Source organism: Panthera tigris, chromosome A3, assembly GCF_018350195.1.
Source record: "Panthera tigris isolate Pti1 chromosome A3, P.tigris_Pti1_mat1.1, whole genome shotgun sequence".
Classification (NCBI taxonomy): Eukaryota; Metazoa; Chordata; class Mammalia; order Carnivora; family Felidae; genus Panthera; species Panthera tigris.
The window spans coordinates 13,167,057-13,190,961 of NC_056662.1; the positions used below are offsets into that span (position 1 = coordinate 13,167,057).

Consider the following 23,905-nt stretch of genomic DNA (forward strand, 5'->3'; position numbering starts at 1 on the left):
TTAAATTTCTAATTTTTACAGAGTCAGTTTTGTTCATTTTTTCTTTTTATGGGTCATGCTTTTGGTATCAAGTCTAGAAACCTTTTCCTAACCACGGGTCACAGAGATGTTTCCTATTCTTGCCTTAGATTCGATTTTTCCATTTGTTTCATGTATGTCCACAATTGTGTATTGAAGGATTTTTTTATCATCCCTGATTTAAAGTCCTTGTCAGAAAATTTCAATATCCGCGTCATTTCATTGCAGGTGTCTGTTAACTATGTTTTCCATAAGTGGTGAGGTTTTCCCGGTTGTTTATAGATCAAGCAATTTTAGATTTTACCCTGGACATTTTGCCGTGAGCCTCGGAGTCTTGTTCATATCCTGTGCACCATGATGTTGCTTAAGAGTTTGGATATGAGAGGGGTGCCTGGGTGGCTCAGTCGATTAAGCGACCGACTTCAGCTCAGGTCATGATCTCACAGTTCATGAGTTCAAGCCCCGTGTTGGGCTCTGTGCTGACAGCTCAGAGCCTGGAGCCTGCTTCGGATTCGGTGTCTCCCTCTCTCTCTGTCCCTCCCCTGTTCACACTCTGGCTCTCTCTCTCACAAATAAACAAACATTAAAAAAAAAATTAAAAGAGTTTGGATATGAGAGAATGGAGAAAAGAAGGGGGGAAAGTGGGGGATGGCCACACTCTGTCTGAATGTTGGAAGCTCCCTCTACCAGAATGGGTTCCCCGAACAAGGCTAGCGGGCCCCTCTGGGCTTCTCCTGGACCTCTCTCCATCTTTGCTCTCATGCCATTTCTGGATCTGGGGATCAGGACACTTGCTAGGAGAGGTGAAAATCTGGCAAAGTCACCACCAGATTGGTGACGCTTTAAATTCTGGTCTTCCTCCCTAAATGACCTGAAACGATTTCCTTTTCAGAGTCTCCATTCACTGCTCCATGCAATCTTTCCAGGCTCTATAGATTTATCCAGTGAGAGACACAGGGCAAACTGTTTCTCTTACCTGGGACCTGAAGGACCGACATCATTTTTTAAGAATAACGATGCAGGGGTACCCGGGTGGCCCAGTTGGTTAAGCATCTGACTCTTGATTTCGGCTCAGATCATGATCTCATGGCTTCGTGGGTTCGGGTCCACTCCATCAGTGCAGACCCTGTTTGGGATTCTCTCTCTCTCCCTCTCTCTCTGGCTCCTTCCCAACTTGTGCCGTCTCTGTCTCTCTTGAAATAAATAAATAAACGTAAAAGAATAATGATCCATTCATTCATTTAATGTGTTTATTACAACTGTCCTTACGTCACGGTCCCATGTATGTTTGCCACCTGCACCACGGGATGTGAACCTCCCCAGCTCCAGTGCCTCGTTTCATTCATCCCAGAGTCTGGCTTTGTTGTCGTCTGGTTTGACGTGGGTTGGTGCCCATAACAGGAAAGTCCAGAGGTAGCATATGCTTCATGGCAGGTCTAATCCAGGATCTTAAGTGATTCCATTTCTCTTGTTCATCTCTGCTTTCTGTAATGTTGACTTTATCTTTGGACTCTATCTTCTGGCCGTTCTGGACTCTTGTTTGGTAGCAATACAATAATTCCTGGGTGTCTAGAATACAGTTCTCCATATGACGCAAACTAGCGGGGAAAAAGGGGGTCTCATAGTTTCTACTGCCTAGGTCTTGAGTTTTTTATCCTTTTGCTAGCCCAAGTGGGTTATACATCTATTCCTAAGCCAATCATCAAAGCCAGAATGGGGAGAATGTGCTGCTTGATGGAAGCTTACATAAGCTTCCCTACGTAACTGAGCATGGTATCAGTCCCACCCAAGGTTTGCGTCTGGGAATACAGGAGGGGTGATCTTCCCAAAGGAAAACCAGAATGTAAACTATGGGAGAAAGGATAAGTGGGTAGATAGATGCCACGGAGCTAAGTCACTTAAGTTAATTTTAAATGCAAACATCAAAAGGGCTAATGCATCATACTTAATTATTTCAAATGATTTGTTGTTCATGTAAGCAATTAAGTCCAGAGATTCAGACATCAGGAGTGGCTTGATTAAGATCCCTCTATGCTTTCTCTCTCATTTTCTGTGGCGGGCCCCTCTTCACCTCCTCAGCCTGGCTTCCCAAAATGGTTCCACGATTTGAATCACCAACCCTTCTACATTCAGAGGGGGTTCCAAGGAAAATAGGAGTTCTGTACTGACTGGGCCAATCTGTATCCAGGAAAGTATTATATGCCCATCAGCTTACACCCGGTTTCTCGGAAACAATCATGTGGCCAAAAGGGTGGAATCATGCCAGTTTTCTGGAACATGAGGGTCTCACTGCTATCGCTGGGACTGAGGTCAGTTTCCCTGAAAGACGTGGGGTACCCGGAAGAAGGGTGAGCATCCCCTGAGGATACCGTGTGGAAGGGACATGGGCAGTTAGACACTGGATAGGCGTGAAAAATACCTACAAAAACTACCAAACGTAGGACCCATGTCTTTCCAAGGCAGAGACTGAATTTCCACAGTATTCACAGTCACTGGCACTTGGGCACTTAATCAATTTTTGACGACTGGATTAAAGAGTTAAAACTATCAGGGAGTAAAATTCTCATCACATTTAAAAATAGGATTCACAGTCTTAGAGCTAATTCCATTGAGGCACTATCACTCAAGAGATATTTTGCTATAGCTGTGTCTATGAGAAGCTGTCAAAATATTGTGAAGTTAGGTAATAATTTGGTATCTATTAAGATTCTATCTTCAAACGTCTTCTTTCCGTGTACACGGAGCATTGAGGACCAGGCAAAACCAATGTCAAAACATTCGTTTTATATCATTGTATCTTGGCTTCTAGGCTAAAAGCGGCGATCAAGTGACACATGTCACAAAACTCAAAACTCAGACAGTTCTTAGGGAGGGAACCGTGATCATTTAAGACACGGTGTCTGATGGGTGGTTCTGAAAGTAGATGCCAGAGAATCTCAAGAATCATAAAAAAAAAAAAAAAAAAAAAAAAAAAAAAAAAACAGAACTCTTGGTCAAGGTGAGATTTGGACAGAGTCCTGTGGGTCAGTAAGCTGGTCCTAAAAGTCGAGGGCGGTGTTGTGGGTGGGAGGAAGCATCCACAGCAACAGCTTAGAGTCACGAAAAGAGAAGGGATGTCGTGTGGAAGGTTCCCAAGACCTCGCGTCCGCTGAGACAGGGTTTGCAGGACTCCGCGTATAGTTGTATTCATGGCGATGGTTTATTACAGTATCTCAGCAGAGGGAGAAGGCACCCGGAGTGAAGTCTGGAGGAAACCAAGAGCAAGCCTGCAAGGGTCTCTCCCACCGGAGTCCCACAAGACCCCCTGAGTTCCTCCTGCGACGCGTTATGACAACACGTGCGAAATGTCACCCACCAGGGACGCTCGTCAGAGACTCGGTGCCTGGGACCTTTACTCGAGTTGCATCATGTAGCAGCCTCTGCCGAGCGTGTGCCAAAATCCCAGACTCCCAGAAGGAAAGCAGGTGTTCAGCATAAACCATATTGTTTTGTATAAACACTTTCAGCCCCGTGAGCCTTTCTTATCAGTCAGGGTGTTGGGAACCTTCCCCAAATCCCAGTTCCCAGACACCAGCCAAGGGCCAACCCTCTCTGCAGGCCTTTCAGAGGGCACCGTCGGGCCTGCTGTGGCCACTCTCTTCTGCACAGATGTTCAAGAGTTCAGTCTTTAAGGTCAGGCCTTTCAACTTCCCTAATCATGGGGACTTGCGTAATAGTAATTACCACTTAAGCCTCCTGCCCTGTGCCAGTCACTGGGTGAGTTATTGCCTCAGTTTCTTTTTCTGAAAACAGACACGAGGCCAACCACAGAGTGGCTGAGCCAATTAACCCAGGCAAGAGGTGAGAACACCTGTTCCCCTGGGGGGGAGAAGGCGAGCATCACCTCCCCTCTCCCCCCGCAGCCTCTGATTTCATGCAGGGGAGGGAGGCGGTGGATCCTCTGAGCCTGTCCAGGCAGGAGCAGGATTCCTTTCCGCTCACCCCACCCCAGCCTGGCCCCGGAGAACCACATGAAGCCGAGCAGAGCGGGAGAACCGGCGCTCCAGACGGAGGGTGATCCACAGGTTTGCAGAGGAAACAAGCACATCTGTAAATACATGTCGGGAAGAATGAAACCCAACTGTGGGTAGAGAAATATTTTGGAAACACGTTCCCTTGGGTTCAGCAGAGCAGAATCGGTTGTCAGTTGTCAATTGTTGCCAGCCCAGCTCAGCGGTTTACCAAAAGTGGTTTCTCCCCACTCTCGCAGGCCTGTGGGGCCACCACAGCTCAGCTGATCTCGGCTGATCTCGCCTGATCTCGGCTGATCTCGGCTGATCTCGCCTGATCTCGGCTGATCTCGGCTGATCTCGCCTGATCTCGGCTGATCTCGGCTGATCTCGGCTGATCTCGCCTGATCTCGGCTGATCTCAGCTAGGCTGCACCGGGCTTGACTCGGGCTGGGGCTCGGGGTGGGCTCCACGCGGGTCCTTCCCAACCCGATCTGAAGGAGCGCGTTCTTCTCGCGGCTGCTTCCCAAGGGCAAGAGCAAGATTAAGGGCGGGAGCACATTTGACCCCTCGGCTCTTGTCACTTGCACTGACGTGCCATTGGTCAAAGCAAGTCACAGAGCCAAAGCCACGTCAAGGGGGTGTAAAGCACTGTCCGCTCACAGCGGGAAGGGGAGAGAATGAGTGTTTTCTGGACAACTATCTGGACCGTCACATGAGCCACGGCCCTAAACACGCTTATGATATGTACCCACACGCCTACGTGCCAGAATCCGAAATACCCTCCCACAGGGCAAAATCACAGTGGCAGCTAATGCACACACAGCCCACAGCCACGTGCCAGTGGCCTCAAGTTCCAGTGGCACCAAGAACAATGGGCGAGGGCCCAGGGGGGCTTCTAGCCAACTCTGGGATTGGGGATGTGAGATCATCGCTCCCCTCTTCAGCAGGTGGATCCTGCACACATGTTAACATCGGTTCCCACCTAAACAACAGCTGCCGGCCTGGCCCAGGGACCCCTATCTCTTTGCATGTTATTGTAGCTCCGGGGTCCGCCGCTGCAATAAAGCACTCTCGGGGGGGTCGTCTGGAATGTCTAAATCAGCACTGCAGACAGCCTGGTGCAGAAACCAGGCAGGCTCCCCGTCAGGGATGATGGATGCCAGACGCAGCAGACAATCTCGGGGTCCTGGCTTTGTGAAGCCAGCCCCCATCACATACATCAGCTCAAGGGAAGACACTCACTTCCCCTGCAGGTGAGGCCAGCGGTGGGTGTGTCTGGGCAGCCGCGAAGGACGGAAGGTGCTGGACACACATCGGGGCTGTAGGCGATTTGCCCGCGTCATATGGCGTTTGTGAAAAAGCACTTACCGGCCTTCTTCAATGTCTCTTTGGCTCCCAACTGTGTCATTACCATTCTACAGCGGAGGGGATACAGACGGATGGTCAGGCACTGGACGGGCCTTCATCAAACCAGACTCCTGGGGGGGGGACATGAAGATGTGCTAACGGTCCATAGGCACGGATGTTTTATGAGAATCCATTTCCAGACCTCCACCGACATGTGTCCTATTTGCCATCTCTTCCTTCACACAGGTCCTTCCTCCACTACCTAAAACGTAGGCCAGGGGCGTCCGGGTGGCTAAGTCGGTTAAGCGGCCGACTCTTGGTTTTGGCTCAGTTCATGATCTCACGACTGGTGAGTCTGAGCCCCGACTCAGGCTCTGCGCTGACAACGCGAAGCCTGCTTGGGATTCTTTCTCTCTCTGCCTCTTCCCTGCTATTGTGTTCGTGCTCTCTCCCTCTCTCAAAATAAATAAGCATTTAAAAAATAGGCCCATTGAGGCACCTGCGTGGGCTTAGTGGGTCAAGCGTCCAACTTCGGCTCAGGTCATGATCTCGTGCTTTGTGGGTTTGAGCCCCGCGTCAGGCTCCGCCAAGGGCAGTGTGGAGTCTGCTTGGGATTCTCTCTCTGCCCCTCAGCCCCGCCCCTCAAAAATAAATACAGGGGCGCCTGGGTGGCGCAGTCGGTTAAGCGTCCGACTTCAGCCAGGTCACGATCTCGCGGTCCGTGAGTTCGAGCCCCGCATCAGGCTCTGGGCTGATGGCTCGGAGCCTGGAGCCTGTTTCCGATTCTGTGTCTCCCTCTCTCTCTGCCCCTCCCCCGTTCATGCTCTGTCTCTCTCTGTCCCAAAAATAAATAAAAAATGTTGAAAAAAATTAAAAAAAAAAAAAATAAATAAATAAATACATAAACGTTTAAAAAAAGAAATATTCACCTCGGTGTTCAGAACACAAATGTCGCTGATAAGTGGGTACCACCTCTGGTCTTTGACCAAGAAACCACACCCTTCAGCTACTCAGAGTGTTTTCAAGTCTTTGCTGTCACTGAAGTTAAAGAAGAACCTACTACCAGTGTCAGCTCACGGATTATCAAAAAGCACTGTGGAATTTCTGGCATATAACGACAGGAGCGCGAGCGATGGGGCAGCATATGACAGAAGCCCTTGTGTTCCTGTGTTTTTGCGTGCACAGTGTTTCGGTGCCGACATCCACAAAAAAAAAATGGTGTGAATAAGATTCATGCGGGCCCCTGTCTCTTTAAGATAGCAATATTCATTCATAAATACGTTGACCGGAAAAAATAGTCCCGCCTATCATGTTAAGAGAAGCATATTGCCAAGTATTTTACTTTTTTTTAATTTTTGTTAAACATTTATTTATTTTTGAGAGACAGAGATAGAGCGTGAGCAGGGGAGGGGCAGAGAGAGTGAGGGAGACACAGATATGAAGCAGGCTCCAGTCTCTGAGCTGTCAGCACAGAGCCTGATGTGGGGCTCGAACTCACGGACCTCGAGATCGTGACCTGAGCCGAAGTCGCACACTTAACCGACTGAGCCACCCAGGCGCCCAAGTATTTTACTTTTTTAGGATCATTCTTTTTTTTTCTTTTTATGTTTATTTATTTTTGAGAGCGAGAGAGACAAAGCTCCAGCAGGGGAGGGGGAGAGAGAGAGGGAGACACAGAATCCAAAGCAGGCTCCAGGCTCCAAGCTGTCAGCACAGAGCCTGACACGGGGCTCAAACTCAGGAACGCGAGATCATGACCTGAGCCGACGTCAGCCGCTTAACCGACTGAGCCACCCAGGCGCCCTAGGATTTATCATTCTTTATCATGAGCTATGACATATTTATCCTGTTCTGATCAATCGTGTTCTACTGAGAACAATAATGATAATTGAATTAAAAATAACTTACTTTAAAATTTAAAGACTTGTAGTGAACGAAAATGTTCAAAATCTAAATTTCAAATCATGAGACTATTTTTGTTGCAGTCAGTGATGTATAATAGTCATTAATAAAAGGCTTCTACGAATACAAATACATTAGGACCAAATATCTGCCAGGGGAGTGAACTTCAGTGAGTAAAAAGAACAATGCAGAATTTCTGGCAATTAAAACAAAGCTCGTACCTGCTTTTCTTTCAAATCCACAATGGCATGGAGCTTCAGGTGCACATACTTTGAAAGTGGCATTACTGTTCCCTTTTAAAATATTAATATTTACAACATGCCAAATATTACAGCCGTATATTAATTTTACTTATTATACTTCTTATATGTAAAGCATATATACATTTTGTAAGTTTATTTCTTTATTTTGAGAGAAAGAGTGAGTAGGGAAGGAGCAGAGAGAGGGAGAGAGAGAGAGAGAGAGAGAGAGAGAATCCCAAGCAGGCTCTGCTCTGACAGCACAGAGCCCCGTGTGGGGCTTGACCCCACAAACTGTGAGATCATGACCTGAGCCAGAACCAAGAGTCGGACGCGTAACTGACTGAGCTCCCCAGGCTCCACCCAATTTTTATATATAGGTGAAATAAATACATATTCTATGTTAGTAATATATAATACTTCTATATTAACATTATATATAAGTTCTAGAATGACATCCAAATACATACGTAAACCTAGGTTAAAAAATTTAGCTGAAAGCTTAAGACTGTGAGACTATGGCTGTGATGTTTGAAGCCGGAGGAGATACAGGGACGAGTCTGCACAGTTAGGCAGGGGTCAGATATCTTGCAGGGTCTGGTTTGCCCATCGCGTGCGGGGATCCAAGGAGGGAAATAAGTCAAGTCCGTCCAGGATGTCACAGGACAGCTGCATCCAGTGCCCGGTGACGAGGTGACAAAGGGGAGGGCAGATTGCTGGGGATCAGGGAGATGTCCCAGAGGAACGGAGACTAGCCCGGGATTTGAAGGAGGGTTCAACTGCGCCTGCGGACGCAGAGGAAACGGAGGAAGTTTGGGAAGAGGCAATCGGCTTATGTATTCTGGATCCTTCCATTTGCAATCAGATCCTCCCGTGAACACCACTCTCCGCCGTACCCACGACAACAGCAGTGGCAGTAACAACGTGACTCGTCTGTATTTGTTGAACACTATTTCTAGCCATTGGTCTGGGATGCACAGATCTGAAGACATACACGCTAGGACTCAGGCACCTGTTCTCGGCCACTAGGCCACGCCGTTCCTCTTTTGTCTCTCTGGCTCTTTTCCATGGAATCATTCCTTCTTTTTAGAAAAAAAAATGTTTTTAAACATTTATTTGTGAAAGACAGAGACAGAGCATGAGCAGGGGAGGGGCAGAGAGAGAGAGAGGGAGACACAGAATCCGAAGCAGGCTCCGGGCTCCGAGCTGTCAGCACAGAGCCCGACGTGGGGCTCGAATCCACGAACCCTGAGATCATGACTTGAGCCGAAGTCGGACGCTTCACCGACAGAGCCACCCAGGCGCCCCTATCATTCCTTCTTTTATTTCCATCAGCGAATAACTGTTGAGAGCTGACCGTGTGCTAGGTAGTCTAGATATGTGTGTCACAAAATCTGAACTGGGCAAGCTTTCCTCTGCACTGATTTCCTCGGAGAATCTCACCCTGGTGTGGTTTGATTCTCGGATCGAAGGCCGACGCCCCTTTCTAAGCTGTGGAGGAGAAGCCTGCTCTCTCTGTGCTCCTCCCCTCATTCTGGAGCCTCGGGGCCCAGCTCCCTATCCCTCCTGTTCCAGCCGGTCCCCGAGTGCCCACCTTTCTCCAACCTCTGACATCTCGTACAGCCCTTCACGCCGCCCAGTCCACCGCCCAGGCGTGGGCTTCTCACCGCGCTTCCGATCAGAGCGGATACTCGCACCACCTCCTACGCTTTGAATCTCCCCAAGGCTTCTGGCTCAGCGGCACCTGCTGAGATGAGATCGGAGATGTCACTCCGCTATGCGTTTCCCCGCGATGGACAGTACCTTCAACAAGATAAAAACGTATTTCTGGGGGCGCCTGGGTGGCTCGGTCGGTGAAGCGGCGGACTTCGGCTCAGGTCATGATCTCGCGGTCCGTGAGTTTGAGCCCCGCGTGGGGCTCTGTGCTGACAGCTCGGAGCCTGGAGCCTGTTTCAGATTCTGTGTCTCCCTCTCTCTCTGACCCTCCCCCGTTCATGCTCTGTCTCTCTCTGTCTCAAAAATAAATAAACGTTAAAAAAAAAATTTAAAAAACGTATTTCTGTCTCGTATAAACACGGGCGGTTATAACGTTTAGAATTTGCGAACACATGTTCGTAGGCGGCTTTCCATTGATTTATGATGCAGTTCTTGTATTTTGAAGCAAAAAATTAAATGTTTTCTGCTTCCAGCCCACAATACTATATTACGCACTTAAAAATGTGTTAGGAGAGTGGATCTCATGTTAGGTGCCCTTACCACAAAGAAAAAAGAAGGGGACCCAAGGAACTTTGGGGGCTGACGGATAGATCTATTACCTGGATTGTGCTGACGGTTTCACAGACGTTTTCATACGTACAGACTCATCAAATTGTACACATATAACAGGTGCATTTTTTTGTATATCAATTGCAACCTCAAGAAAACTGTTTTTAAAAAATATAAATGAGTACATTCTCTGCTCGGTTAGTTTGTCAGCTGCCCTGGGAAGGCCAGCAGGAATGGCCCCTGCACGTCAGACACTTGGGTGGTGACTATACTTCCAGCCGTTCAGACCTGGAAAGGGTGAGCCCTTAAAATGGAACATCGTAACGAGCACATCTGTCTGGGCTCTCGGTTGCTAGCACTGGAACCCACAGAAGCTACAAGTAAACAAGATATGCAGGGACTTGGGGCACCTGGGTGACTCAGTCAGTTAAGCGTCCGACTTCGGCTCAGGTCATGATCTCGCGGTCCGTGAGTTCGAGCCCCGTGTCGGGCTCTGTGCTGACAGCTCGGAGCCCGGAACCTGCTTCGGATTCTGTGTCTCCCTCTCTCTCTCTGCCCTTCCCCCACTCATGCTCTGTCTCTCTCTGTCAAAAATAAATAAACATTAAAAAAAAAAAGATATGCAGTGACTTGAAGGAATAAACCAACCCCCACTGCAGCTACTTAAGTGGGAAAGGAATTTAGTAAAGGGTGTTGGGAGCTCGCAGACTCTATGGAAGAAAGAGCAAGCAAGTCAGCCATCTTGGAATCTATGCAGCAAGAACGCTGAGGGTGCCATCCCTTGGACAACTGACAATTTCGCCAAAGGCAGAAGAGCTGTGACTTGGGGGTGGCAAACCTGAGAAATTTCAAACTTAAAGAATTTGTTTTTTAAATAAATAAAAGCAGTTCAGGTGGTGGTGTCTGAATTAGCTCACACATTGCTCCTGGAGTCCCATCTGGGGCACTGATAAGCTCAATGTATGAATGATCTCAAGTGTTTAGTAAAAGAAATAGCATCAGTAGGGGCACCTGAGTGGTTCAGTCGGTTAAGCATCCAGCTGGCTCAGGTCGTGATCTCACGGTTGGTGAGTTCGAGCCCCGCCTCAGCCTCTCTGCTGTCAGCGTGGAGCCCGCTTCCGATCCTCTGTCCCCCTCTCTCTGTCTGCACCTCCCTTGCTCACGTGCGCTCTCTCTCTCTCTCTCAAAAATAAACAGACATTAAAAAAACAGAAAAAGAAATAGCTTCAGTATCCACACTGCCCAACTGTTAGGTCAACAGTGCTTTTATTCTAATCACTCGGTTAGAAAGTCCAGACTTTGCAAAGGTCTGTTGAGCTAATTTGTAAGAAGGAGCCAAGAAATTATCACAACCTGGGGGTTGGTTTATTCCTTGAAGTCACCACATATCTTGTTTACTCTTAGCTTCTGTATATTTTGCCTTCCCAGAAAAACTAACACAGATTCCTTGGGAGCGTTTTTTCTTTTCTTGACTGTGTTTAAATAAACTATTGATTTTGTTTTCAAGGTAATTTAAGGGGTGATATAGTACCGATGTGATAACTACCACCTTAATACATTCAGAGTGAACAAATTTTAGGGTCTCAATAGTTATTTTTGTCATCAAAACTGACCACATGATGACTGGCCCCAAGGAGATTACTGGGTAGCCTGTATGGGCATGAAGCCATACGTGACATTAATGACTCAGAGCCAATGACCAAGAGGAAAATTGGTATCAGAGGTTGGAGAGTCTCTTCTGGAGATGTGTGTTCTTTACGAATAAATTAACACCGGATTTCTTGGGGGAAAGCTGAATGGAAATGTGATTTTTGAGAATGCAATATAATTTAGTCTAGTTAGGTCAAAAACATCTGGCAAGTGTCTCTGCAGAGTGGAGAGCATTCGTTGCAAAGAAAAGTAGCAGTAACCTCCAAAGAGGCGCATCCTATCTTCCAGGAGAGATTCTGGTTGCAAGTGGCAGAAAACCCACGTCTATCTGGTTTGTCCAAAGTAAAGGAATTTGTGGCTCACACCAAAGGCCAGCGATGGGCCGTGGGCATATCTAAAACCAGGGACTTTGACTCTCTTTTTCTCTCCATTCCAGGGTGTTTTTCGTTGACTTCACCCTTAGGGAGATGACCTTCCGGTGGGGACCTTGCAGTCTGAGCTTCACAGCCTTCCAACCTCAGGTCCCTCAGCAAATGAACCTGTTCCTCCCACGAAGGCCCAGGGTTAGTTCTGATTGGCTCTGACTGCAGTCACATGCTATTCTTGAGCCAATCACCGTGGTGAGAAGGTCTGATTGGCCAAACATGGGTCACATGGCCTGCCACTAGCAAAGCCGCGGGCCCCAGAGCGAGCTCGGGCTCAAGGACCTGGTTGACATCCGTCTAGGCAGTTGGCCTCCAGAGTCGGCCCAGAGCCCTTGCGCTCCTTGGCTCCTCGCGGCCTTTGGACCCCGATGTCAATTCTCAGGACTTCTGCCCCCGCCCCCTCACCGGCACGGCCACCTGCCCCCTCCCTGAGCCTCTGCATCCGGGACGCGGCTTCCGCCGAGACGCCTCCCTTTCTCCACCCTTCCTGGGCCCCCAGTCCCTGGGAATGGCCTGCGCGCCCTCTTTTCCACCCCAACTCACTCTCCTTTGTTCGTCACGGCTCCGACTCCGGGTCCCCAGCTGTATTGTGTGTGTGTGTGTGTGTGTGTGTGTGTGCGCGCGCGCGTGCACATAATTATGGAATGAATGGAAGGCTATTGTTTCAGCCAGATCACACATTTCTACTAGGTCTGAAAGCATCATAGCCTGATGCCTACTTGCAGTTAATGGACGCAACACACACAAATAACATCTTCTATGTTCTCAGCGTAGATGACATCAACCGTCTAACATTTTTTGTTGTTCATTGCCACATTTAATCCTCTTAACAACGCCACGAACAAAGTCATGGGTCTGTCTTCATACAAACAAACAAGGAAACTGAGACACCGTGAAAAGTAAGCGACTTGGCCACAGTCACGCGGAAGCGGGGAAGTCAGGCGTTTGGGAGAATTGAACTGCTTCCTCCTGGTGAAGTCGGGGGTGGCCACGTGGCGGACTCTGGCCAGTGACGTATGCGTCACTTTGTCTTTAAGATCCAGTGTTTCTTTCTCAGGCTCTCTTCCCTCTTCTGAATTCTAGTTGGGAGAGAAACTGCCATCACACCCATCAGGGAGAATATTGTGAAACGGGCTTGCCCACTGCCCTGGATTTAAGCAAGAAATAAAGGTGTTGCTTTAAGCCACAGAGATTGGGGCTAATAAATTGCGACATTAACCCGCACGAACTAAGGCGTTCTAGAGTTCTGGGTGTTCTTAGCGGTTAACGGCTAAGGGTTAAAACTTGATTTTACATTTACAGAAATTTGGTTGCAAATCTTTCTAAAAGGTTATACTGATGCTCATTGTTCTATTCTTTTAACTCCTCCAGTATTCTTTTCTTTTTTTTTTTTTTTAAGATACAATAGGCAGCTGTGACTCCTTAGATAGAAATACTTACTGTAAGTTAATTTCCTCGTTGTTCATTTCAAAAGTATTTTTTTTGTTTGTTTGTTTTCAAAGGCTCTTACAGTAGTTACTCTGGGCCAGGCCCCTATCCTAAATGCTTTACAAATATTAACTCACTTGAACTTGACAATAGTCCTTTGAGTAAGGTAATATTATTATCACTTAACTTTCCCATAGTTAGGAGGTAGGTGACAGAGCCAGGGTTGACCCCAGGCAGTCTGGTTCCAGCCATGTACCTTCAACCTCTAGATGTCTTATTACTGTCTATACCTCAGGGACGTTCAGCAGGGTTTGGCACAATAAGCCTTCAGTAAACCCATTGAGGGTATGGGTGAATGAATGAATGAATGAATGAGTGAATGAATGAATGAATTCCACCTCACAAAGTCCCCTTATTTACATTATTTCATTTGAAAGCCCCAACAATCCATTGCCATATGAGTATCCCCATGTCAGAGAAAAGAAACAGTCTGGCAGAGCAAAGGGCCTGGTCTCCCAGCCAGGGGATGGAGTGTTGCTATTCTAGGCCTCAAAACAAAGAAAGCAGAGCAAAGATATACCCTTCTTTCCTTCCAAGGGACACGCGATTCTGTCTCCTTCATCTAAGGGGACGTCAACTTGGAGTCTTGCATTTTTAATGTGCGTCCCCCTCGCTCCTATCATGGAGAAGTGTTCTGTGCTCTCTCTGCCACGTGATAGACCTCAGGGAGGCCTTGAACTGCCCTTTCCAGGGCCCCTGCCTGCCGCAGACGTGAGACGTTCCTTCCAGAAGAGCGTCCTTGTCTTCGTCTGCTTGGACTACCATAACAGACTAGGAGTTTAAACGAAGGAATTTTTGTTTTCTCTCAGTTCTAGAGGCTGAAGCCCAAGATCAAGGTGCCAGCAGGGTCGGTTTGCTGGTGAGACCTCCCTTCCTGGCTTGTAGATGGCCGCCTCCTCTCTGTGCCCTCACACGGCCTCTCCTCTGTGTGTGCACCGTCCTAGTGTCTCCTCCTCTTCTTACAAGGACACGAGCCCCATCGGATTGTGGCCCCACCCTTATGGCCTCATTGAACCTTAATTATCTCCTAAAAGCCCCGTCTCAAACACAGTCTTAGAGGTTAGGATTTCAACATATGAGGTGGGGGTGGGGGGGAGGGTGTGGACACAGTCCAGTCCCCTACAATCCTCTTGAGCAGAGCTGCTAGGAGCCAGGGTTCAGCAGAGCCCTCAGGCCTTGACCGAGGGAGACCTTGACCCTTATGACACAGAGAGACCAGAGAGGGCATGACTTTGCGGCCTGCTTCCTGAACAGGATTTGCATCTGTCTGTGCACTTGGTCTGCAGTGTAGGGCAGCACAGGGAGCAGCAGGTGTACGGGGTCTCCCTTCCTTCCTTTGTTATTCATCCCTCCCTCCCTCCCTCCTTCCATTCCTACTGCCTTTCTTTTTCCCTTCCTCCAGACTTCAGGTTCCTTCCAGCCACCGAGTTTCTATGACAAGCACCGTTTTAAGCACAAGGGTTACAATCCTAAGCAAACGGAGGCGGCCGGCTATCATCCGTCAAGCCCATGTACACATGAGGGAGACAGAACATGGAAAGTAAACAAATAAATAAGATGTCAGATGGTATTACGTGCTTTGCAAGACACAACAGTGAGTGTGACTGGGCAGAGCGGGAGCTACTTTAGGAAGCATTCTGGAGTATGTGTGAGAGAGCCAGGTGATGAGAAAGAGAGCCGGGCCCGAGAGAAGAGCATGCCGGGGGGAGGGAACTGCCGTGCAAAGGCCCTGAGGTAGGAGTGACTGTGGATGTGCGGTGACTGGCAAGGTGACACGTGGCCTGCACAGAGTGGGGAAGGGGACGCAGGCAGGAAGGGGTGGGTCAGCACCTTGCTGGGGGCGCCCCTGCCTTGGGGGCTCCTCCTCTGTCCTTCCTCTCTCCCTTTACGCCCTCTTTTGGGGTTTCTTTGCGCCTCTCCCATCTCTATGGTCTCCCCATCTCTCCCTGCACCTCTCCACGGCTGTCTTCCTCTGTCTGCGTCTGTCCACCTCCCTCTGGGTCTCTCAGAGGCGCATGTGAACACGCACAGTGGCTAGCCCCCAGGAAGTGCCTGAGACCCTCACAGAAGTGCCCCCAGTCAGGCGCTCCGTCCACCGGGCCATCCCCTCGAGCGCAGACATCAGGGAAGTTCTGAGCACAGCCAGTCTCTCTTCTCAGGGGGCCCACGGTCTCCTGGGGAGATAAATGTGCAAATAAAAATTACAGAACCGTTTGACCAGAATGAGCGATGCCCAGGGGTCCCCGAGGAAGCCCTGAACTCTGTTAGAGATGTCTGCACGCAGGTTGTGACATCTGACCCGGAGCGGAGTGTGGTGCTAAGAGTGAGGGCTCTGGAGTGAGGTGGCCTCATCCAAAAGGGGCCCCAGAGGTGTCCCCAGTGAGTTCGCCTCTCTGTGCCTCAGTTTCCTCTGTGCACCACCTATAAAATGGGAAGATTCTAACTCTGGTCCTCACTGAGCAGGAAAAATTGCTATGAAAGTTGTCCTATGAACTAAATGCTTGCACCCTCCTGTAATTCCTGTGTTGAAGCTTAAGCCCTAAGGTGATGGCAGTAGGAAGGGGGGCCTTTTGGGACATGACTAGGTCTTGAAGGAGGAGCCCTTGAATGGGATTAGCACCCTTATAAAGAGACCCCAGGGATGGGGCGCCTGGGTGGCTCAGTCAGTTAAGCGTCCGACTACGGCTCAGGTCATAATCTCATAGTTTGTGAGTTCGAGCCCCGCGTTGGGCTCTGTGCTGACAGCTCGGAGCCTGGAGCCTGCTTCGGATTCTGTGCGTGTGTGTGTCTCTCTCTCTCTCTCGGCCCCTCCCCTGCTCATGCTCTGTGTCTCTCCGTCTCTCAATAATAAATAAATGTTTAAAAAAATGTTTTTAAAGCTTTGAACATCTCCTGGCACATAGTAAATGCTCAATAAATTTTGTTCATGGGAGAATAAATAAGTAAAAGGATAAAAATATGGTACAAAATGTCTTCATGCTACGGGATGAGATCAGACCAAGACAAAACTCAGGTATTTTCCCCTCCACAACCTCCAACGACAGAGCCTTCCCTCTGAGAAATTCCAACCCTACCGTCCTGGGTAAACGATGAATCCCAGCCCCTGGCATTGCCGGAAGAGTTTTATTTCATTTTCTTCGGGCTGCAGGATGCGGAGTTCGGTGTGTGGCCTCCAGAGCCTTATACCTGGGTGCAAAATACAGAAACGAGTTCTGCCACTAACTGTATAAGCTTGAGCAAAATACTTCATTTCCCTGCCTCAGTTTCCTCACTGTCAAAACAGGATAGTCCTGCAGTGAGGATTAAAGGAAATAGCTGTAAGGTATTCAGACTGTGCCCGGAACTTTGTCCGGTGGAATGTTAATAGAATGGATTCCATATTTTTTTAATAATTTTTTTAAAATGTTTATTTTTCAGAGAGAAAAAAATACACATATATGTGTGTGTGTATATATAAATATATATATATATATATATATATATATTTATTTATTTATTTATTTATATTTACACATGTATACATGTATATTAATATACATGTATATTAAAGTGCTTTGCAGGGCACCTCAGTGGCTCAGTCAGTTTAGTGCCCAACTTCGGCTCAGGTCACGATCTCACAGTTTGTGGGTTCAAGCCTCGGGCGGGGCTCTCTGTCAGCCTTCGGATCCTCTGTCCCCTTTCTCTCTGCCCCTCCCCCCGCTTACTCTCTCAAAAAATAAATAATATATTAAAACTGCCAAAAAACCTACCATAGGTTTTAAAAAATCAAAACAAACAAACAACAACAACAAAAATAAAGTGCTTTGCCAACTGTAGAATCCTGTGCATGGTTGTGTTGTTCGTATTATTCTTGTCCGCGCGAGCTTATGCAGAAGTTACGATGGTTAATTAGTGACAAAGCCAACTCGCTTTCCTCGCTGGTTTCCAGGTCTCTCATATTTTGCACACAGTTACATTTGTGTGATCCGGCTTTCCGCAACAGGTAGCCAGACAGACCCTTCCTTCTTTCTACCTCCGTAATAGGAAGTTCAACCTTTTCCTGGGTTCCTAACTCCCGATGGTTTCTCGGTGCTTCTCTCTGCTCCGCCCTCCCCCGCCTGCAGGTGTCTGCACAGCACGCATGCGCCTTCACGCACCAGCGCCGCCTGCAGAGACGCGGCCGGACCGTCTAGTCCGTCTTCCCCTGATGGCGCTTTGCAGAGCTCTGTGTCCACGAGGAGTGCGGCTACAGTGCGAGAGGCGTTACCAAGCCCTCCTCCCCTCGCTCGGCCAGTCATGTATTCATTAATTCCCACAGTAGGTATTTATATACTCCAGTTAATTGCCAGGCACTGTTCCAGGTCCAAGGGCACGGGACCTGCCCTACGTAAAGGAAAAAGAAAAAAAAAAAATTGTTTGTTTCTTTGCGAAACGTTTGGTCCGTAGGGTGAGAAGCGTCTGTGGCTCCGAAATTTTGTTCCCAGAAGGGTCTTGGAGGCAGCAGTTTTTTTTGTGGAAGGGGGAACGATAGAGACCTGGAGTGTTTCTACATATCTGGAGCCCCCATCCTTGGGGAAATGTAGAGAAAAGCCTCTTCCCGTCCCTTTGAAGCTCGGTGGGGCCACAGGACCTGCCCTAGACAATTGCTGTGAATGGAAGAGACGTCATGTCGTCGCTTCACGGAAGCATTTCTGGCAGGTGCAGGAGCCCCGGGGCTCTGCCCTGAGCTGGGATGGTGACATTCGATGCTGCAAGGCCCACCCTGCAAGACGGAAGGCCCCTGGATGGCTGAGTCCAGGACTCTGGACAGGCAGTTGATATTACATGAGAAAGAAAAACAAATCCGGATATTTTAAAACAGCATTTTGGGGGTTATTTGTTACTGAAGCAGAACCCGGACGTTCCTGACCGATGTGCAGCTAGGGGCGAGGGGCGGGAGCTTGGGATACGGCTGGAGGCTGTTTGCGGTGTCACGCCGGCCACATGGAGTGTGTGTCCCGCGTAAATCCCGGGAAAATGTTGCCTAACAATGACCTTGCTTGACTTCGTATATATACGCTTGGCATTATATTACGTGGGACGGCATTGAGGGCACTTTGACGGATGTTATTGAGGGCTCTAAAGGGTTCCTTTCCAAGCCATTCCTTGGAACCACTATTAATTTAAAAATAATAAATAACAATAAGATAATTAAGCATTTTTCATTTTAAATGAAAGAATATTAAATATTAATAAATAAACTCAAGGATCCAAGCTTGTAAGGATTTCTTAAGGGCAAACTCTTATTGCGACTTAATTAAGAAGCTCGGCGGAGAAGCGTCGGGCTATTTAACAGAGGTTGACGAAGCCTGGTTGACTGGGGCTGCATAGAGACGCGGCTTTATTAGTCTTCCTCGCTCCTATGAAAGCAAAGTAGCTTGTGTTCCACTTGGGGACTAATCCATTTGTCACTGCGAAATCTCTGAGGACAGGGATGTCCATTTCAAACCTAATTTGCAGTCGCCTTTTCATTGTAGTGTTTTGGGAACGGAATTCATCTGCCTCGACCCTGCTCTGTTTGGCTCCTCTAGGCAAATATGTAGTGCCCGCAGTGAAATTTCCAGATCACGTTAACAATTTGTTTTCCCTGAGATCACCTCTGTTTGTCACAGGCTTGGACCCAAGCCCGTAAAGAAATGTCACTCTTGCCCTCTTCGTAATGGTTTTATGCAAACAATATCCAAGCCTTGGTCCTGTGATGATGATTTCCAGGAGAGAGAAGGCTGGAGGAGAGAACAGAACAGAGGAGAGAGATGGGAGCTGGGGGAAGGGAGACTAGGGGACCAGGGGAGGAAGAGGGAAGTGACAGGGAGGTGGGCTCTTGGAGGGAAAGGATGGGGAACCGAAGGAAGGTGTGGGGCGCCCACGAGCCAACAAAACTATATCTCATCCTCCATTCTATGGCGGCATGGTGGTGGAGATGTTTCTGCTCTGGGAACCTCCTTGCGTGGTCGTGAGGGACCAATGACAGTGTGAAAAATACTGCAGAAGGAGTCCGGTGCTTTCCCCCCAATTTTTGCTATTCCTGTGTGAGCAGAGAGAGGGAACCCAGGCCAGCAAGTCAGAAAACAGACCATTTTTTAATCAAAGCCAGCTCTCTCCCGGGGGCACATTGCCCGAAAGTACACGGACACAGACTCTCAAACTACACAGTTTAGTGTTCCCTCTGTTGACCTACCTGAGAACGCTCCCATTGGTCTCCTTTCCCATCTCTCCTTCACAGTTGCCCTTTTCCCAGCTTAGAAGACGAGGTAGGGGTGCCTGGGTGGCTCAGTCGGTTGAGGGTCCGACTTCGGCTCAGGTCATGGTCTCATGGTGTATGGGTTCGAGCCCCGTGTCGGGCTCAGTGTTGACAGCTCAGAGCCTGGAGCTTGCTTTGGATTCTGTGTCTCCCTCTCTCTCTGCCCCTCCCCCCCCCCCCCGTCTCTCAAATATAAATAAATGTAAAAAAAAATTTTTTTTTTAAAGAAGAGGGAGGATCTTCACCCATCCCAATCCTTCCATAGTGCCTTGCTTGGAGATCTGCAAACCTCCTCCACATGTAAAAAGGGGGCAGCTTGCAATACCGGGGTCTGGGTGCCCTTTAATTAAGACCCCCTGATTCCCTTTTAATTAAAGTGCCCTTTAATTAAGACCCCCTGATTCCCTCCATCCACCTCACAGGCTGTGCAGGGCCAATAAAGTGGTGTTTGATGTTTAATAATTATTTATCCAAATTTACTATACATTTATGTTGCTTGGATCAGTTGGGCATTACAAATAATTCCGACAATAACTCCACCCAGGGGACATTTTAAACATGCTTAATTTAGAAGTAAACTAAGTGACAGGATAAAAATACACTGAAATAGGAGAGAAGCATCAGGGAGAAGTGGAAGAGATCTTTCAAGGAGAAAAGGGAATGAGACATATTGCTAATGGTTCAGAAAACTCAGCACGTTTTTGGAAAGGATGTAAAAGGACACTTAAAAGGAGAATGTAACCGTTTTATTGCAAAATATCAACATTTACACTACTCTGTCGTTTACACAACTTTGTCATGTCTGTCCTTTGCATTTGGCTCTCTAATTTTTTCCCAGAAGAGCGGCTTGCTGAGAACAGAACTCCTTTAACCTCTCTTCTTCTCAAGTGTTCCCTTCCTCCCACGATGAGGCACTGCCTTCCCCTAGGGCTAACCTTTCACAAAGAATCTACATTTGTGTTAATTCGTGAAAATGTTACAAAGCTGACGAGAGGGCAGCCGGGGTCTTTGTGGCATCGAGGACCCAAGCGGTGGGTGGGCTGGCCTCGCGCAGCGGCTAAGAGGCCTGGATCCACCTGCCTGCTCGGGCAGCAGCACGAGAGAGGGATTCAGGCCTCACCGGCTACACATCGGCGCCCGTCGTAAGGTGTGGTGGTTTTGAGGGCCAGTCAGGGTCGCGGTGTGCGGACCAGCTGACCCCGAGGTGGGCATGCGCCCCTGGAGCAAAGGAACTGTTCCCTCTTGTCAGCCGCTGCCCTGTGGGTCTTGTTTGCCACTGTAGCGGAACCTCACCCGGCCTGGTATCGCCCAGAGTCACCCGCAAAGAGCTGGAGCTTCCCGTGTTAACTCTGGGAGGCAGTTAGTCTGTATCCAGCTAATCCTTGCAACTGCGTCTTCCTCTCCAAACCCTGCAGGCTTCTAGCAACTCAGACTTGCGCTGCTGCCTTTGGGGAATAAATTTTACAAACGCAAAACGTGAAAACATTCTCTCCCCTGCTTGGCCTCCAGGAAGGACCCAGGAATCCGCTGCCGTGATGGTTGATTTTGCGTGTCAACTTGACTGGGTCACGGAGTGTCCTGATATCTAAATGTTATTTCTGGGTGTGTCTCTGGAGGGTGTTTCTAGATGAGATTCGCATTTGAATTGGTGGACCCAGGAAGACAGATTGTTTCCTAACGTGGGTGGGCATCACCTGGCCTGATTGGAACCAAAAAGGTAGGAAGCAGGGAGAATCTGCTTTGTCTGATGGTCTGAGTGGGAACATGGGTTTTCTCCTGCCCTTGAGCTGGAACGTGCACCATGAGCTCCCCTGGTTCTTTTGGCTTTCGGACTCAGACTGGACCTACACCTCTGGCTTTCCTGGGTCTCCAGCTTGGAGATCATGGGACTTCTCAGCCTCCATAACCATGTGAGTCAATACCTTACAATAAACAGTACACACACACACACACGCGCACAATCTCCCATCAGTTCTATTTGTCTGGAGAGCTCTGACTGATACAACACCCCCCTTGTCCCCCCCACACACACCCGGGTTTTGCTACTTCTCATAGATCTTTTCAGCGCTGTGTCTGTGATCACTTCTTTATTCCTGCCTTCTACGACCTTTGTGACATTTCTTGAAAATCCCATTTCCTGCTCTGACCCAGGGTCGGAGGCTCTCATCAATAAGCAGGCCTGGTGTCCATCAAAGCTCTCTATTAAATAAGAATGTAAACATGAAGGTCTTTCCAACAGAAACACCATGTGCAGCTAATGGAAACCAGAGAAAGTGATTCATTAGCCCAGAAAACTCGGGGAAACTGATTAGTGAGTCAAAAGGACATGACCTGCTATTCCACGAGAGCGCACACAGACACAGACACCATCCTGTGTCGGCCAGTTCACTTGACGAATGGCCAGCCCCGAAGGCCGGTGGGAACCTTTGCCCCTTGAAGTCAACCATGCAGCTCATTTGCACGTTAAAAAAAAAAAAAAAAAAAATCTCTATTTTAGACCATGATTTTCTGGATCAACGGTGGTAAAATAACTGAAATTCTCACTTTGTGCCTAGAAAGGTTGTCTTCCCACCAGCATATAAATGTTTCCCCATCTCTCTGGGGTCTTGGCCGATCAGGGATCCACCATTTTGAAGAAGTTGAGGGAAACCAGACCACCCCATCCCAGCATCAAAGACCTGAATGATGTCGGTGCCACCTGGGTGACCCTTTAACCATGCATCATCATCTTCCAAAGGTTCTGGCTTTGAGCGCCTCTCGTTTTCTCCACTGTTGGACTAATCAAAGCCATCCCAAGCTATTTGCATGCTGTCTTAAAGGGCACCTTCTGGAGGAATGAAGGGGGACAACTGATAACTTGATGACTCTTCTCGCAGAACCAGCTGAATTTAGACACTGAGAGTCACCAGCTTTCCTGCGTAATATCCGAGACCCTCCACAAACCATCCCCTTCCTCCCTGGACTGCCATGTGTCTGCGATCCTATCTGATTCTTCTAGACTGAGACACTAAATGCTCCTTTTTAAATGCAAACGTCGTAAAGCTCAACGATTTTATCAGGACTCTTGGTTGCATACAAAACCTGGGTTCAATAGCTTTGAATTAAAGGAATTTATGACATCAGATACCTACGAAGGGCAAGGAGTCGTTAGTCTCGGGCACAGCTGGATCCAGAGGTTCAGATGACGTCACCAGGTCCTGCCTAGTGTCTCCTGATCTCTGAGCTCCTCCCTCCTCTCTCAGGTCCACTCTTAGACTCTCCTGTCATGGCCGCAACAGGGACAAAAGTGTACAGCATTCCCAGAAGCCGCTGCAACAGTCTCGTTGCATCTCATTGGCCCTGACGGTGTCACATGCCCGTCCCTGAGCCAATCACAGTTGCCGGGAAAGGAAAGCCGCGATGATCTCACTCCAAGGGACCCGGAAGGCTGGTTAAGCCATTTAGGTGAGAGTAAGGTGGTGGGAGAGCGGTTCCCAGGGAGCTGGTCACCAAGGGGTAGGGCAGTGGATTCTGAGTAGCCAAAAAAAAATTAATATACATTACAAAAAAAAAATCTTACTCATTAAAGAGATTTATAAACTGAAGTGGGATGGACAGAAACTTTTACTCACCTCCTGTCCAAAGGGGAACCCCATGAACGTATTTGCTGAGTTGACTTCTCGCCTTAGATACCTGTGAGCTTGGAAAGAGAAATCCCCTAGTGCTGGGACACAGAGCAGCAAAGACTGTGAAAAGGCATAAAAGGTGGAGCCCTAACCAAGGCAGCAAGGCGCCTGGGAATGGTGACAACCACCGAGAAGGAGGGAGACGTCTGGACAGGCATCGTCACCATAAATTACGACATAAACAGTAAGGACAGTCGCCTATGGGAAGGCGCTTTCTCTGTGCCACTATTCTGATCACGCTGCAGATTTTAACACCTTCACCTCTCCCAACAGTTTTATGAGGGTCTACTGTCTTCATTTCCATGTCACAGGTAAGAAAACTGAGACACAGAGGGCTATGTCACTTGCCCATAGTCACAGCTACTGGTGGTGACATGGAGGTTTGAAACCGGGCAGTCCGCACCAAACTCACACACTCAGCAACACAGGCAGTGAAGAATCACCCAGAACCAGAGAACCAGGACGGGGCTGCTGGAAGACGGTGCTGAAGCTCATTAGACCCAATGGGGAAACTGAGGCCTCCATACTTCGGCGCTCTGCCACCCTCGGGTGTTAGTGAGGACTCCTGTCTCTTCAGTAGTGAGCGACAGACGATGCAAACCGAGCTTGTTTCAGCAAGAAGAGAGTTTTGCTGGCTCCCCAAACAAAACATCTA

The 23,905-nt window shown here is 48.5% G+C and overlaps 2 long non-coding RNA genes across 4 annotated transcripts; one reads left to right on the forward strand and one right to left on the reverse strand.

Moving 5' to 3' along the window:
• Window positions 1-12,620: 12,620 nt before the first annotated feature.
• Window positions 12,621-23,016, reverse strand: LOC122236957. Of its 3 annotated transcripts, none has more exons than XR_006215140.1 (4): window positions 22,717-23,016; window positions 16,401-16,512; window positions 15,392-15,500; window positions 12,621-12,917 (listed from the first exon to the last, which is right to left on the reverse strand). It is a non-coding gene; the product is annotated as an uncharacterized LOC122236957 (long non-coding RNA). The 3 variants fall into 3 exon arrangements; XR_006215139.1 differs by having other exon boundaries at window positions 12,621-12,985; XR_006215141.1 differs by having other exon boundaries at window positions 12,621-12,985; window positions 22,713-23,016.
• Window positions 13,123-15,395, forward strand: LOC122236956. Its single transcript, XR_006215138.1, has 3 exons — window positions 13,123-13,279; window positions 14,136-14,385; window positions 14,729-15,395. It is a non-coding gene; the product is annotated as an uncharacterized LOC122236956 (long non-coding RNA).
• Window positions 23,017-23,905: the final 889 nt, after the last annotated feature.